Source organism: Diuraphis noxia, unplaced genomic scaffold (genome assembly GCF_037042655.1).
Source record: "Diuraphis noxia isolate RWA-SAM2 unplaced genomic scaffold, SU_Dnox_SAM2 contig0005, whole genome shotgun sequence".
NCBI lineage: Eukaryota > Metazoa > Arthropoda > Insecta > Hemiptera > Aphididae > Diuraphis > Diuraphis noxia.
In genome coordinates this window covers 15,785,432-15,802,075 of record NW_028301715.1, presented here as the reverse complement: position 1 = coordinate 15,802,075, position 16,644 = coordinate 15,785,432, and the positions used below count along the sequence as shown (strand labels likewise).

Below are 16,644 nucleotides of genomic sequence, written 5' to 3'. Positions count from 1 at the left end.
AATTTCAGAGATAAACGAAATAATTATTGAACATTATTGCTTTACAATATTATGTTTTGTTCAAGTCTACACTCTATTTCAAAGTTTATTTTAGCTTCATTATATACTTCTTAATCGACGTACTAATACTATTGTTTTCAATGAGTAACTAAACGAGTATGATGTTAGCTGGTTAATCTAATCTCCCAGTTGATCATGAAATAAATCATGAAAATGATTATCTATGACTGTATCATGAAAATGATTTCACCGTTAGATATATGACATATCTATCAATTATTATTATAAAACCGTTTTTCCGCATTTCACGTCTTTTATATACAATATTACGATCTCTGTCAAACTTTAAAGTTCAAAATGTCTGTGTTGTAAGCACTCGTCAACCGTCGTCAATTCGTCATACATCTGCGCAGCCATCATGACGGATATTATGATTGATGTGTTCGTTTTTATCGTTCGAAAACGTATATAATGGCTAGTGCGACGGCGATGATTATGTGGATTTCAGTTCTGTTTTCGTCCAATATGAACACTGAAAGTTCACTTGGCGTTCTTAACCCACCTGCGCGAATCCTATACTATATTCGTCCAGATCATCCGCGGTCGAACGAGTTTTCCATAATTGGTGTGTTTTATTTTATTTTTTACTTTTCCATTGTTACCTTGTCCAATTACCGAACATAACGAGCCCAAATAATACAGGTTAAGCTGTACACGAAACTTTATCAGAAACCTTCAGATAATGGTTGGTCCGGATCGGGTGTTCGGTGGAATCCATACGTTTTGACACGCTACGAGCAGGCCATTAGATACGGCGTTAACAACCGTCTTCTCAATCTAGTAACCTGAAAACTTTGGTCACTATTACCGATGTTATTGTTGGTATTATTATTATTATTATTATTATTATTATTATTATTATAACTATATTGTTTTGTGCCAACGTATTCTATTATCCGTAGTTACTCACTGCTTATAGCGTCTAATTCGATGTGATTTGTCCTGCAGAATTGTTTTTTTTTTTTTTTTACAGACTGTTAGTGGAACAACGAAATAAAACGCAAAAAATCCACAATGATTATTACGATTTTCATGGCTATCCGGTTGGGAATTGGATTTAAAAAAATTTATATATATATTTACTTTGACTATAATTATGACACTGTGAAATGGATATATTTTAAATTATCCATAGAAAACATTATTATAAGATTGTCATTTTTCAGCACTATATACATAATATATTATACACTATATAAATGTAAATATAGCCTAACACTTTAAATAGGATACATCAGAATAAACGACTAACTCAATTAGCTGATAATTAAATTTTTTTTTAAATAATGGAACATAATTGTATTCATATAATATGTATAATATACCAAAAACATTATGTATAAGTAGGCAAAAATATTTGCGACTTAAATTTCAAAAATAAATTTTGGCTTAATTTACAGTTATATTTAAATAGAATATTCGAAATGTCAACTGTTATTTAACAGCGCCTAACCGTAAATCGCTACAATAGAATAATAATTAGATATTACTATTAAGTAGTTAACACTATAATTTTATTTTGTTTGTTATACTTTCTATCATCTAAATATTATAATTTTTAATAATTATTATTCATAAGTAAAACTATTAAAATCCATAGATAAAATATAGATTGCAGTATAATATTATATTTCTATATTAAGTTCATTAATAATTATTATAAACATTAGGTACACATATTCTATTTTAATCGTTTTATGTTTGATCTTAGTGATAAAATTAAATTTACTTTTGAGCGCATATACTGATATACTATAAAATAAATATATATGTTTTAATTTATGATAAATTATGAAATTTTACCTATTATAGATAATTATAATTTGTTATGGTGAAGAAGAGGAATAGATTACAAACTAGGTGATCGTTTAAAAAACATATACTTCAAGTAAGTAGGTACTCAATAAAACTTTAACTATTTAAGCTTTGTATTCAAGGACATATTATTAGTTATTACAAACGTCAAATTATAGAAATGTCATAACGTTTTTGACTTTAAAATATTAAAAAAAAAAAAAAATAGAAATAAAATATAAGTGACGAAGTAAAGAACCGTTTAATAATTGTCTGTTAGTGAATCATGAATGCACTTCAATAAACGTGTCTCGCTTGAAAGCATTGAAATCGTGTGACTGAAATACTGAACTAACAGGTTTTCAATTGCAATTTTATGATAGCCTAAGAAACCCTCCGGATGTCTTTTGCATCTTTTTAAGATTAGTAGTAAAGTGGTTTTCATCAGATAACAAGTCATATGCGAGTGTATAAGTATTGATTAGAAATTGTTGTCAGCCAAAATCTAGTTCCACTCTCGTGTACGTCCAACCGATAAAAAGAAAAAAAATGAAAACAAAAATTATGTTTATTTTATAACTTTTTGCGAAAAAAAATATTATACACCTGTTGCATTATTATAATAATAATATTGATTAAACGATTGTTTAAAAGAGGGAAAAAAACAATAAACAGTGGTAAAAAAATAGATAGGTCAACTCGTTTTCACGGATATTATAATAATAGTAACCATTCAAAGAACCTAATATTATAGAGATACTTGGTCGTTTTTTTTTCCAAGTTTCTGATAATAAAGAGTAAATTTCACCGCCATTTTCTATACACAGGTACAGTTATACAAGGTCACACTTGTTACATTCGCCATCATAATGAATATAATGTTTATCTACTGAAAAAAACGGTTTACAAATATTATATTAATTTGCGAATAATAATATTGAAACTGCACGTTTATTTTTTATTAATTCTATTAAGTACCTTTGTGTATATTTCACGTAATAATATGTTATATCGATCTGTCGATTAAATGCCATTGGATTTATTTTTATTTTAATCTAAAATACGAAACGATTTTGCTTAAAAAAATTTTAATAATTTATAACGGCTATTAATTCATTACTCGAGTGGATGATTAAACTAAGATAAAAATAAAAATTGGAAGAAACAATATTCGCAGGCTTTATTATTATTAACGTTGTTGTGTTTTCGTTAAATCCGATGACGTTTGATCATTTGGTCCGTTTCTGTCGCTGTCAGTTCAACACACGAGCTCCATTTATCTCATTCCGTTTCGAACACGAATCTTTTCTACGCTCAAAGTATACGCACTGTCATTCTAGTTATACTTACGCGCAAATAGGTATACTGCGCAGCCGATGATAGTACCTAACCGGTAATCTTGTGTAGGTACGTGCGTGCGTGAATTTGTGTTAGAGAGCGTGTGTGCTCGCGAATGTTGCAGAACGTTCCCCCCCGGGGGTCTGGTTGTTGAAATTCCACAAATCACACCCTGCGGCCCTGTGCCTTATTCGCGATTATCCTTCTTTTTTTTTTATTGTAATTAAATTGCTGTGCCACGCAGTAGTTTTTTCTCTCCGGTTTTTTTTTTTTTTCAGGGGACCAAACCGTTGTTCGGAGCCCATACAGCCATATATTTTGTGTTTTAATTTTTTCATACATTTAATTCCGGACGTTTTTACTTCCTGCTGCAGCGACCGACACCGCAGCGGTTCGCGGCCGATGGCTATAAACAAAATCGCGATTCCGCCGGGACGCTTCGACCAAATTATTATTATTATAATAACATTATTGTTATTATTGCCTACCTATGCATATTATGACAATATTATTATTATCATCGTCAATATTAAACCGTCACAGCTACCGTTCTGGCTGCAGTGAACTACCGGATCATCGGTGTAGGCGTTGTTGCACAGTTGTACTAACTATACAGTAAACCGGTGCAGTGGTACTGGGCGGGATCATAATATTATAACATTATTTGTTCTATAGCCAATTCGGATACGGATGGATTCGAACGGTACTCGTCGGTGGACTGTTATTATTATTATAAAAATAATAATAATTGTTCCAGTGGGTTTAATGAGATAGACATCCAAGTATAAATCTCGTATAATAATTACACGAAAAATAACCATCATCGCGGTATTTGATGAAAATCGGTCAACCACGATTCTAACATAAATATTGTTATTTCCTAACCACAATAACCGATTAAACTCGGTTCGGATAATCCAACGGGCTTAAATGAAATATTGTAATGCACCTATCATTCTTGTTTCAGAAGATATTTTTGTAAACTTTTTACCAACGATCGCGATTGAACTTATACGCACTTAGATACTTAAATTACCTACTATTATAATTTGATTGATGTGAGTGGAATTTCTTTTTCTGTGTACATTTTTTATCTCAAAAAATCTATTTTATGTTATTATCAAAAACATGTTTGGTATCTGATCGTATTAAAAACAATTTTTTCACGTAATTATACCTCAGTTGGGAAATCGCCAAAGTTTTTTTTTGGGGGTACTTATACATAATAAAAGATAAGCATTTTTTTTTTTTTTTTAATAAAAATGAAGATATACTTAACTACTTTAGTCACATTTTGATGTTTTTCTTCGACGTTTCATTTTTTTTTTACGACTCCTTAAACTCGCCATGCGCAGAAATGTAGAACACAAAACGGAACAAAAGTTTGTCGCAGAGATAAAAATAATTGCCGTTTTTTTTTTGTGTGTTCCATCGTATTCCTTGTATTCATAAAGGTAAGCGCGTATTATACTGAGCTTTTGAACTTTTGCGTTTTTGAGTATCGCATGTTAATTTGTTTAATCAAGTATATAATATGTTAGATAATAATTATTAAATGTACAATATCACGTCGGTCGTTCTGAACGTTATTATTTAAATAAAACAATATAGGTACCAACTCAACTACAAAAATAATATAATAAGTTCGTGTGACGGATGAACGGCGAGTAATAGATATTTCCCATCCCCTGTGTGGGGAAATTGTGCAAAAACCCACATACATAAAATACAAATCTTTCAATCAAAAGTTCTGAGAACCATTTCTAATGCCCCATGGTTTGTACGCAACGATGCACTTCATCAAGACTTCCAGCTACCCACAATAGTTGAGTTCATAAAAAAATCAGCAATCAACTTCTTCGGCCACATCAACTCTGCTCACAGTGCGAAATATTACAAACTAAGTGTCCCTCCTTCTGTACGCCGACTCAAGCGTGGACGTCCCCACGACTTGTTGCTATAACGCCTATAACTAATTTATTTAATTTAATTTAATTTAATAAGAAATTATAATATTATTATAATATTACATATATGTAGTCATTTGTATCTTATATCACTAATGTATTTTTTTTTTTAATTGTTATTTATTTTCTAAATGTTAAAAAAAATAATGTTATTAACAGTAAGTTAAGATGACATTCGTCAGTAAAACTTTATGAATAAAAAAAAAAAAAAAAAAAAAAAAAAAGAAGATATTTCCCGCGATGCAATCGCACCAGGTTATTTAGTTTTAGTATGTTTGAGACTGATTTTGTCTCCAGCAGCATATAACGACGCGTGTAGGCAGGTATTAAAATCAGAACGTCTAATTTTCTCGTAAATCCGTCGAGATTATTATTATTATTATTATTATCATATACATCGTAATGTTGCGGTAGGTATATAGCTATAATAAGCTGCCAAGATATTTGTGTGTTATGCGCGAAAATGATACGACTATACCTGCAGATGATCGTCCATACGCGGATGAGACATCATGTGACATCCGGCTTACAAACACGTCTCCGGTGTTAATTAAAATCGTTATACATATTATTATATATATATATATATATATACATACATTGTACGCACCGTGCACATACTGAGTGCAGGATATATAATGTGCACGTCGGGAGTGTTGTATGTAGGACGTTAATTTTCCCATCTTCTATATTTAATTATTGTTTTTATAAATGTGAGTACTGTGTGTCTGTGTTTATGATATCATTATTATATTACTCGGAAAAACAAAGAGCAAGTAAATCGTTGTCTGCAGAGTTATTAGAGCCAAACATGCATTATTAACGCGTTAATACGTCGTGTAGAATGCAGAAAGATAAATATATATATATATATATGTATATGTATAGGTAGGTACACGAGTCGGCCGCGGGATCAGGTGAAAGTGTTCTCCACAAAAGCTCGCATCAAACAATCGCGCATAATTCGTCTTGAAAGAAATTTATGGAAAACACTAGAAAACATTTGTGCAAGAAAAAAAAAATGGTAGTTATGACGAGTACGATTCTTGTGTGCCGTAATGAACACACATAGTAAGCGAGGTAGGTACCTACCTATATTAATATTATACAGAATATTATTGGGTATTAATTATTTGGTAGGTTATACGCCGAATCAACCGTCAAAAACAAAACAAAAACTGTTAAATACGTCGTAGGTGATAGGATATATAGGCGATAATAGCAATATTGATCTGAATTCAGAGATATTAACACGGAATTTGGGTTTGAGTGAAAACCAATATTTGGGGCCATATAATATATTACATCGGATACCCAGTTAATTACTATGATTTGCACAATATCTGTTTGAACATTCGATAAAAATCATCGCTGACTAGCCGCCCTCTACTATAGCCGTTTTCTAGGACACCATATTATACCGCAGTAATCATATTATTTTGTTTGGTTGTTAGTTTAATACAGGCGTGTAGGTACCTACATATTATTATGTATAATAATAATAAAACTCGCACGCAAACATATAGGTACCTACACATTTGCGCATAAATCGTTATCCGAATGATTTCAATGGTCTCGTTCGTGTCCGTACGAATCTGTTCCCTATACATACATACATATATGTTTATATTATATCCTATACACGTGTGTATATATTATAGCCTATAGACGAATATACATAAGTACTTATTTATTTATTTTAATTTTATCGGCGGTTCGGCGGCGTGGTCGAAAACCGTCGAAATGGCAATAAAACCCGTACATAAAAAAATATAAAGGATATAAAATATAATAGCGAAAAAAAAAACAAAACAGATAAATTGCGGTGAACGTAAATATTCGGATACAGCGCGGCTCGTATCCCCTTTAAGTCCTCCATCCGGATGCTTTATTTTTCGGGCCCCGCGGGAAATTCGATTTACAAATCCCCACAAGGATACGATGTTACATTCAATCTCTACGCGATAGGTTCCATTTGAGTGATTCGGTTAACCGTCCAGTTTAAAGTGCCGTATAGTAAGACTGATGAATGGTTCGGAAAAATATATTACGTTTATAATAATTATGTGTATTATATACGCAACCATATTGTATCTGAAGTCTAGTGCGACAGACTTGCGGGTGAGCTCGACAATTTTTTTCTGTCAATATTTAACAGGAAAACGAATTCCACGATTCTTAACCGATTTGTGACACTTCTATAGAGTATATTATAGTATGATGTGCGAGAAGCCGTTAAATTTCACCATTGATATGATAATGTTTTAACCGAAAGTTATCATTTAGTTCTTTTTGTTATAGGTATATATTATACTTTCGCGTCTCGTAGGTTGAAGTTTATTATAATTTTTTTTTTTTTCATTAGGTATTTGGTATATTCGTCAAATTTTTTTTAGACACAATTTGTACAGAATAATAATTTTTTTCCCGCTCAACAGTCAAAATATATTTTAATATCGAAATTTCGAATCTATAGACAGCTGCTGCAGCAGTTGGTGGTCAATTTGTGTATACGATTATTATTTTTTATAACGTGAAACAAAATTGTAAGCCATATGTGTAATATGTATGTAGTAGGTATAAGGTATATATATAGGTACAGTAAATAATAAAATAATTCTATGGATTAGGACCTATTTATGTTTAATTAATCAGATCTAAGAACTATGATTATAATGCAAATTTTTTTTATTTTGCTAATACCCTATGTTGGTACTTCGTGTCGTGATAGTAGGTATATCGTATTAATGTTTTATTAAATTATATGAATTACATGACCCGTACACGTGTGCCTAATAATATAATAGTTGGATTGGTTTTCGTTTTTTTTTCTTCCCAAAACCAAAATTATTATTATGGATGTAAATGTTCCTACGTGTTTTTAATCGTGTTATTATTTAGCACGAGTTGAATTATACATATTTTATAATGACCTGTTATTATAATACTTGTTCGAAATCTCACAACGATGATTATCGACAAAACAAATAATCATATGTGTATTATTGAACTTATTTTTCAATCACAAGACGTATAATTATACCTAATTGTCAAACATCTGGTTGAAGGCAATTAAACACGTTCTAAACTAACGATTTCAGTTTTTAAATAATTATTTCAGTTTTTAAACGATAACCAAAATAGCATGTAGATATATATATACATATAATTATTGTTAAGAAATGTTGGAATGTTCTTACTTATAGATTTTTTTTTTTATCAGGTCGAATTGTCCTACCTTGTTATAATGTATTGTTTTTATATTGATTAATCAAAAATAATATGTAGGGACCTAAAGCTAAAAACAAATAGTAATAAATCACATTTTTCTCGTATTGCTCGGAAGGAACAAACCAGTTTTTTGGCTCCACATAAACTATAATATTATAATAGAAATTAAGAGTTATAGTTTCAAGGGCACGTTGAAATAATAACTTATGAAAAATAAAAATGATTTTAATCAGACCGGTTCTCACGCGAAAGTAAAATAGAAAAGTAATTAAAATAATAAAGTAATAAAAAACATAAAATTTTGTTTATACCTGTCACCCTAAGATTTTAGACGTTTTATGAGTTGTTGATAAAAGTTTTTTTTTTACCAACATTTATGGTCTTGTTAATCTAGGTTAGACACGGTCCGAGTAAATTAAATTGGAAGGTGTCTAATTAATAGCACATTTCACTAAACGCTAAGAAAAGACAGAGATTTTAGCCAACCTGCAGGGTAATAAATTATTGTCGATTAATTCCATTGTGTATACCTACGACGACACAAGCAAATGAGATTTTCTTTTTTTTTCAGTTTCTGTTAATTATCACACTGATTGTTCTAATGAAATAGTAATTCAATTACGACGGTATATCGATAATACGATTGTTATAAATTTAAAGCAAATGCAACAACCGCTAAAATATTGATCGTAAAAATATTATTAAATATCATTCAAAAATTTCACAACACGGTAAGTGTACAATACAATCTTAATTACAATCGTTGAGAAATCAATTATAATAACGACATATTTTCAGCGGTGTTGGTACAGAAAACAAAAACAGTTTATGAAGCCATTCGATTATTTACGAATATAATAATATTATTTTGACTTGATGACCCAGTGTAGGTATTCGGTGGAATTACAATGTACTATAATAGTGTATAAAAATAATGTGTGATTAGGTTATTTTATTTTTTATTAAATAACGTTTCGAGGTTAATGCCGTCGTCGAAACTCCATGAACTTCCATCATTATTTACTTGACGAAAACATAATATGGGTATGCATTTCAAAACCTCTCGGATTGAGCAGGAATTCAATTATCTGCTTATGGTGTTCGCTGGGAATACGGACGTGTAGTATTATATTATAGGTAATCGAAACAACGTCACCGTATTTTATGATAAGCGTAAGCCGATGGATCGCACGTAAACGTGCCTATATTATGGTAATTTTTTCGAATAATAAAAGTCAGCCGACTGTTCGATACAGCGTACCTATAATAATGGTAATAACGACAGTTTTATGGTTGTGTATATTAACGTAGAAACAATCTTGGTAAACATATTTACCTAGGTAATAAACGAAATTGGTACTTAGCAGTTCTACATATCATGCGACTTACAATATGAGTATTATAATAATGTGCTTACACGCAGATGTATAATATGTATTGTGCGCGTAAATCGAACATGCCGTTAATGATATTGTATACGAGTATAATAGGTGAGTAGGTATATAATATAGTCGTAACGTTATGCATATATATATAGTGTTTATAACGTATTATATTATAAGTATCGTATTTTGAGTCTATCACGTTTACTATTTATATATCGCGATGATACATATTATATGATGTGATGTAAATATTTAGGTTTTGGTTACTGGTCAAGAGGTATTACCTGTAAATTGTAATACTTTTATACGTCCTATAGTAGATAAGTGAGTATAAATATTTGATATAAGTTTGCGGTCACAGACAATACTAATAATATCATATAGAAACCAAAGTTCAAGAAAAACATTTGTGTCATTCACGAACTTTCCCTACAATACCATTCCTTAACAATATCCCATCACGTTTTATCATTCATTATTTTTTTTTTTTTTTTTTTACTATTCTTCACTAATTTCAGTGAATAGTTGTATATTTTATATATTCTTGATTATTATCATTAAAAATGTAAGCATTTATTATTGAATGGTTTTGTTTTTAAATCAAGACAACCAAGACCTCTTAAGTATATCACACTGTCCTATTGCATGTGCTCATCGTAAAAAGTAAAAATATTTTAAATTTTTTACTCTTTCTGTAATCCTAGTGAGGACCGTTCTACTGCAGAAATCGCGGTGATGAAAACATGCTGATGATCTCGAAGAAAATTATATTTTATTTTCATTTTGTTTTTTATACGTCCCGTAGGTACAGTGTCGTAGTAAGAATATGCTATCCTATTATAACAGTAGCAAAACGATGTTATTCCGACACGTTGAACCTATAGCTGAACGTTGATGTAGGTATATAGGCGTGCACCGGCGGCGTGTGGGTCATAAAACCGAAACGACGACTTTATGGCTTTCTTGTATGCACATTTTCCGCAGATGCATCTGTATAGGCATACGTGCAATTTCTACGAACAATAATAATATCTGTACCACGGTGAACCGACTGCGGTAACCGTATTATATTCAGTTTTTTAATCTCCGCGTGTAATATTATGATGTCAACGCGGTCATATCGTTTTCGTTTTCTATAGGTACTATGTGTCTATGTAATATTACATCGTGTTATTGTTGTGTTTTTATAATCTTCACCAATTTTGGGGAATTCAAATTTATTATTTTATAACATGCGATAATAACGATAATAATATTATGTCAAACGTGGGTAAATCAAAATCTAATCAAACAATAAAGTGCATATTTGTAGTATTTTTAGGTAAAAGACATTAGATATACCTATTTCATGCGGCAGTAACATACACTATATTGGATCCAGGTTAGTAAAGGTGCACTTTATTTTATCACCGTAAATAGTTTTTATTGGTTAAGACTACAATAGGTAATTAACAGTTTTTTTTTTTTATTATTATTGAATTATTAAATTCACGTCCCGTACGAATATACAAGGTACATCATAAACTATTCATCGCAACACAATGCACTTTTCTAATATATGTATTCTCTTATACGCCATCTCGTTAAATAAAAAATCTTTACGCCTCGATTTGCTTTGATTCACAAAGTTTGACCCACCTGATGCATTCGGCATGTTATGCAACAATAGAATTTCACCAGTCACCAATGTATTTTACATATATGTTTTATATCAGGTACAACGTTTATGGTCCAATGATCGTTATTTTTCCAGCGCGGTAGGTCTGCTACAGAAGTCACGTTGAAAAATTATACAGACATACCTATACATTGAACTTGGAATATATTTATTACTTTATGAAATAACACAATACTAATTACATATTTATATTTTATTAAAATAAACGGTTGTTTAATGATTGCAGTGAATCGGCGTACATTGTGGAACAGCAGTGAGATTATTATAATAGAAAATATTACACGACATTACAATAAGTAACTAACTCATTGTGTTTAATGAAACACAATATATTATTAACATTATGGATCTAATGAAATTTTGTGCTTTGGAATAGTATATATATATACCTATATGGTTAAAAAGTATAATATCGTAATTATGTTGTTATGATCAATATTTAAATCTATGATTATTCGGATCGACAGATTTTAATATGACGACGACGACGTGATGAAATGCATTTGGATGGAAACCGCAGGCTTGAAAATTGTTCAGGCAGTTTAATAAATTTGATTATATCATAACAAGACGGAGAACGTAAATATTTTTTTCGTTTTTACAATCGTGAGAATGGTTTGAGCAAACAGTTATTTTGTATGCTATTTGTGTAATTAGATAAATGCTGTTTTCAGATTTAACAAGTTACTTATGGCCATCGCTCTAAGCGCGCTGTTATTATAATATTTTGAATATGCTATATTTTAATAATAATTTTATTTTATAAGTCTACGACACTATTAAATTTAAAAGAAAGTATTTTTATGAACTTATAAGTATTATTATTTTTTCTATGATGATGATGATATTGTACCTATACATGTCGATGTTCATCTACGATGTATAGCCATCGGGTTCAGCTATATAAGTATAAAATGTTATTTGTGAACCTATAAATGACTTTCTCACTATAGTAAATCATCAGATTTTACTGCAGAGGCCCAACATTTATATCGGATGATTTTATTTCATAGTTGTCGCCAGTCGTTTTGGTGTAATTGATGAAAAAAAAATCCATTTGTTGAATAAAAATATAGTTTACTTTTTACGAAAGCCATCGCATTGTATTTACACGGTCACTATTAAGACAATGGTGCGGAATATATATTATACTCCCTATTACTCGTCCGACGCATAAGTGTCTATAACGTTAAAGACCATAGTTCGTGACCGAGATGTTCGTAAAGATGGGCATATCCTAAAAAGGTGTCGTTGGAAGTCGCCTAAAATAAATTACGCCTCCCTACGAGAAGAAAAAAAAATTCCCCGACCAATTTTACCAATTACAGACATCGCGGTGGCTGCAGCTGTTTTGGGGCCATCTTTGCCATTTCTGGAGCCGTTTAAACACACACGACAATCCTGTCTAGCTAGAGAGCGCATGACGGTTGTCGGCTTTTTCAATCATACGACACACGTACTGTAGGTATATTTCTTCTTACTGTTTTTTTTTTTTCATATAATATATATATATATATATTATATTCTTCTGACCATACAACAAAAACCGGTTAATCGTTTTTTTTTCCTACTTTTTTTTCCTTTCCGTATCCCTATAATATCAAGTCGATTTGACGTATCTATTATCATTGACCCACACGACTTATCATTACTTCAACTACCTCTATACCTACTGCGAATATATTTCAGTAAAACCGTCTTACATTTTTTCGAATGTTTTATTCATGCAGTGGAGCATTATTATTACACATTTACCACACTATAATATTATTATCCTCGAACAATAACTGGTGATTTAAAATCGGTAAAAAATGTATGTACTTTAAAATAAAGTAAACGCTGTAACACGATGTTAGTCACCTGTACCACTGCACGTACATACATTATTTAAATTTTTCCGGAGATTTATCTGGTCCGTCTTTCGTGCTATAAGCCAGTATCTTATAGTAGGTCAGTATTTATTACGCGTAATGATTTATTTCATATTCTATTAAATTCTGCACTATTTTAATAATATTATAAGTATATTCATTGAAATATATTTTACCAAAGAATTTCAACGATCGATGTTCATTTCATTAATATTTAATATTTATATAGCATCGATAGGTATGTACTTCTGCTAAAAATGTTTACAATGTACCTACATGATATAATATTATTTTAGAGAAACTTCAATAGTCGGCTACAAAGTGATCAAATATTTTTAACAGAAAAATAATTTATTTCGACCAATATGATATTGAAAATAGTGTATTTATCATATTATTATTATTAGGTGTTATTTTTTTTTATAAAAAAAATGTTCTCAAGTATCTATTTAATTTTATTAGCTTACAATGTTTTCAACTGATTCTAAATCCATTTCGAATATTCGTTGTAAAATATACGATATATACCTACCTCAAAATAATTAGAAACCAACGGCTTTATATCATAATTTTGGATTGTGAGTACAAAATAATATTTAAGTGATATAGGTATAATTATATTGTAAAAACATAAAATTTCAGCATAAAAAAATATGAAATTTTTTCCAAATATAAGCCGTACTGCAGGTAAAGCATTATTATTTCGTATTTGTAACATCGACTTTTTATGGTCAAACGTAAACTCCTACACGAATAACCTTTTACCTGAATCATCATTAAATGTTAACTCCTAAACCAAAAACCTTTTTACATTTTTATATGAAAACCAAAGATACTGTAATCTCCTATACGGACATTTTTGGAGTTAAAAAGCTAAAATTGATCATAATTTGAAAATAATAGATAGGTATATAAAATACAAGCACTAATAAAATATGAATTTATACATACACAAAAAAATAAATATATACGAGGAGACATTTTACGTTTAGAGTTTACCTCCAAAGTATGTCACAAAAATAATCGTAAATGATCATGACTAGGTATTGTTTTATTAATTTTTTTTTGTTTTTAAACAATTTTTGTTTTAAGTATGTACTTTTGTAGCATATTATGTATTAATGTTGCAGGAGTTAACACTATTTTTTATAGGAGTTAACACTATCTTTTGTAGGTGATTAGTCACTGATTACATTACATTTGCAGGAGTTTATACCATTTTCCGATTTTATAACGCAAATAATATTTGAATATTATGTACCACTTACCTGGTTTTCGTTTAAATTTTCAATTATGATTGTTCATTGACTTGGCACGCCTGATATCCCCGGTCTGCAGCATAGTCCGCGCCGAAGGAATCGCGATACCATTAAAACGAACGAATACAAAAATATTGATTCGTCCGACGAGTGAATAATAATAATGATAATAAAAAAAAAAAATAATAATAACAATATATATTATTTAATCGGACGCCGTCGTTATTGCACACCACAACACACTACTGCACTCGAACACGCGCGATTCAATCAACTACGATCGTTATCGAACGGCTATCGATACGACACGCGTGTAACGTGGTAACTCGCATAGTAATGAAATCGAAATCGAGCCGTCGACTTATAAATTATTGTTATTATTATTATTACGATTGCAATAGGTATGAAACATTGACGAGTATTATTTTTTATTTATACGTTTATATTTATCATTTTTTTTTTTTTTTTTTTTGTTTTATCTGGTCAGTGTGTAGCGGTCGGGCAAACGGAACGCGGGTGACTGCCGGTATTCGCGGCGTTCGAGACGAGCACGTGGCTTTGACAGACGGATCCTTGCCGCCTCCGTCGCGATTGTTGCAATAGGGGGGAACCGCAGGAGTGGGTGGATCATATCATATTATTATTATTATTATTATACGTTCTAAAATAATGTTATTACTTATATACCGCGCGGCATCGGAGCACAGCAGGAGAATATTATTATTATCATTACTATTATTATTTATCGGTACGTTTTACATTTTAATATACGTGTACCGACGAGTGTTTACATTGTGTTCTTTACCAAGCGTATATCGACATAATACATATAATTATCATGCACGACACTTAATTATATTGTAGGTATGTAAGTGCCATATTAATGGCACTTATGCATTACTGTTTCACTTTGATCGGTTAACAAATTTGTTTAAATTCAAAAACTGTAAACATTTTGGTTTTACAATAAAATCGAAAAAGGTGCGTACTGGCATGGCACCATCATATATTAAGTCATTCTCCTCAAACTGTATAAATATATTATTTATTTATGTATATTATAATCGCTTAATAGTTTAAATATAACAATCGACAGAACATCTTGAGGACTGATTTATCGATAAAATCGATCCTTGAATATAAGTGAAATAATAAATATATTATATTTAATTCAATCACTTGTCTATCATTAAATATTTTAATTAGTGCTGTTTGAAAATGTGTGAAATTTTTCATTATTTTAAATTTTAATATATATTTTTGTTTTATATAAGTTTTATTTTTATGTATAATTATTGTCATGACTTACCTTCACAATTTTATAATATTAGGGGAAACAACCATTAACTACTCTATAGTTATGGTTTTCTTTGGTCAGGTTATTGATAATTAATAATCATAATTAATATTTGTATTCAAAAATATACAATGTTTCACAAGAAATATTTCATACTTAAATACTAATTTTAATGTATGAATTAATTATCAAGAAGAAGTCTTGTAAAGGTGTTTCCTGAGATTTGTTATTTGCGATTCTTCACTTACAATTGGTTTTTTAAGAATTTATTTCTTTGCAATTACGACCGTTTTATAAAACCATATATTATTCTCCCACATCATGATAAGTATATATAGTGAACTTAACTATCTAATATAATATAGAATTTTCACTTCAACGAAGTAGGTACATATTAAGTTAAAAAATATAAGTTTAGATTGGCAAAGTGGAGTGGTACGGGGTTACCCCGCAAAATGTTTGTCCACTACTCCGCTTGTTTAAACTTTAAATACTTATAACTCATAAACTACTCATCCTAAATTCGATTTTTATGAATCAAAATACTTAGAAAAATATTCTGCTTTGGAATATAAAATTAAAACTCTATGTTATCATTCAAAAAAGTAAAAAACTTAAAAAATGATAAGGATAAACAATATTTAAAAATATAATTTTTTAATAAAAACGTTTGTTTTTTAACAACTTGAGACAATGTAAAAAAATATTTTGAAAAAATTCAATACTTTTTTAAATAATGAGTGTTCTTCGATAAAAAAAATCAC

At 30.1% G+C, this 16,644-nt stretch overlaps 1 protein-coding gene across 1 annotated transcript in view; it reads right to left on the bottom strand.

Moving 5' to 3' along the window:
• Sb (serine proteinase stubble) overlaps positions 1 to 15,094 on the bottom strand; it is a 36,185-nt gene extending 21,091 nt beyond the window's left edge. Inside the window, exon 1 of the mRNA XM_015508538.2 lies at positions 14,593 to 15,094. The gene's annotated coding sequence lies outside the window, so the exon portion shown is untranslated. The remainder of the gene's footprint in view (positions 1 to 14,592) is intronic.
• Between the last annotated feature and the right edge of the window lie 1,550 nt (positions 15,095 to 16,644).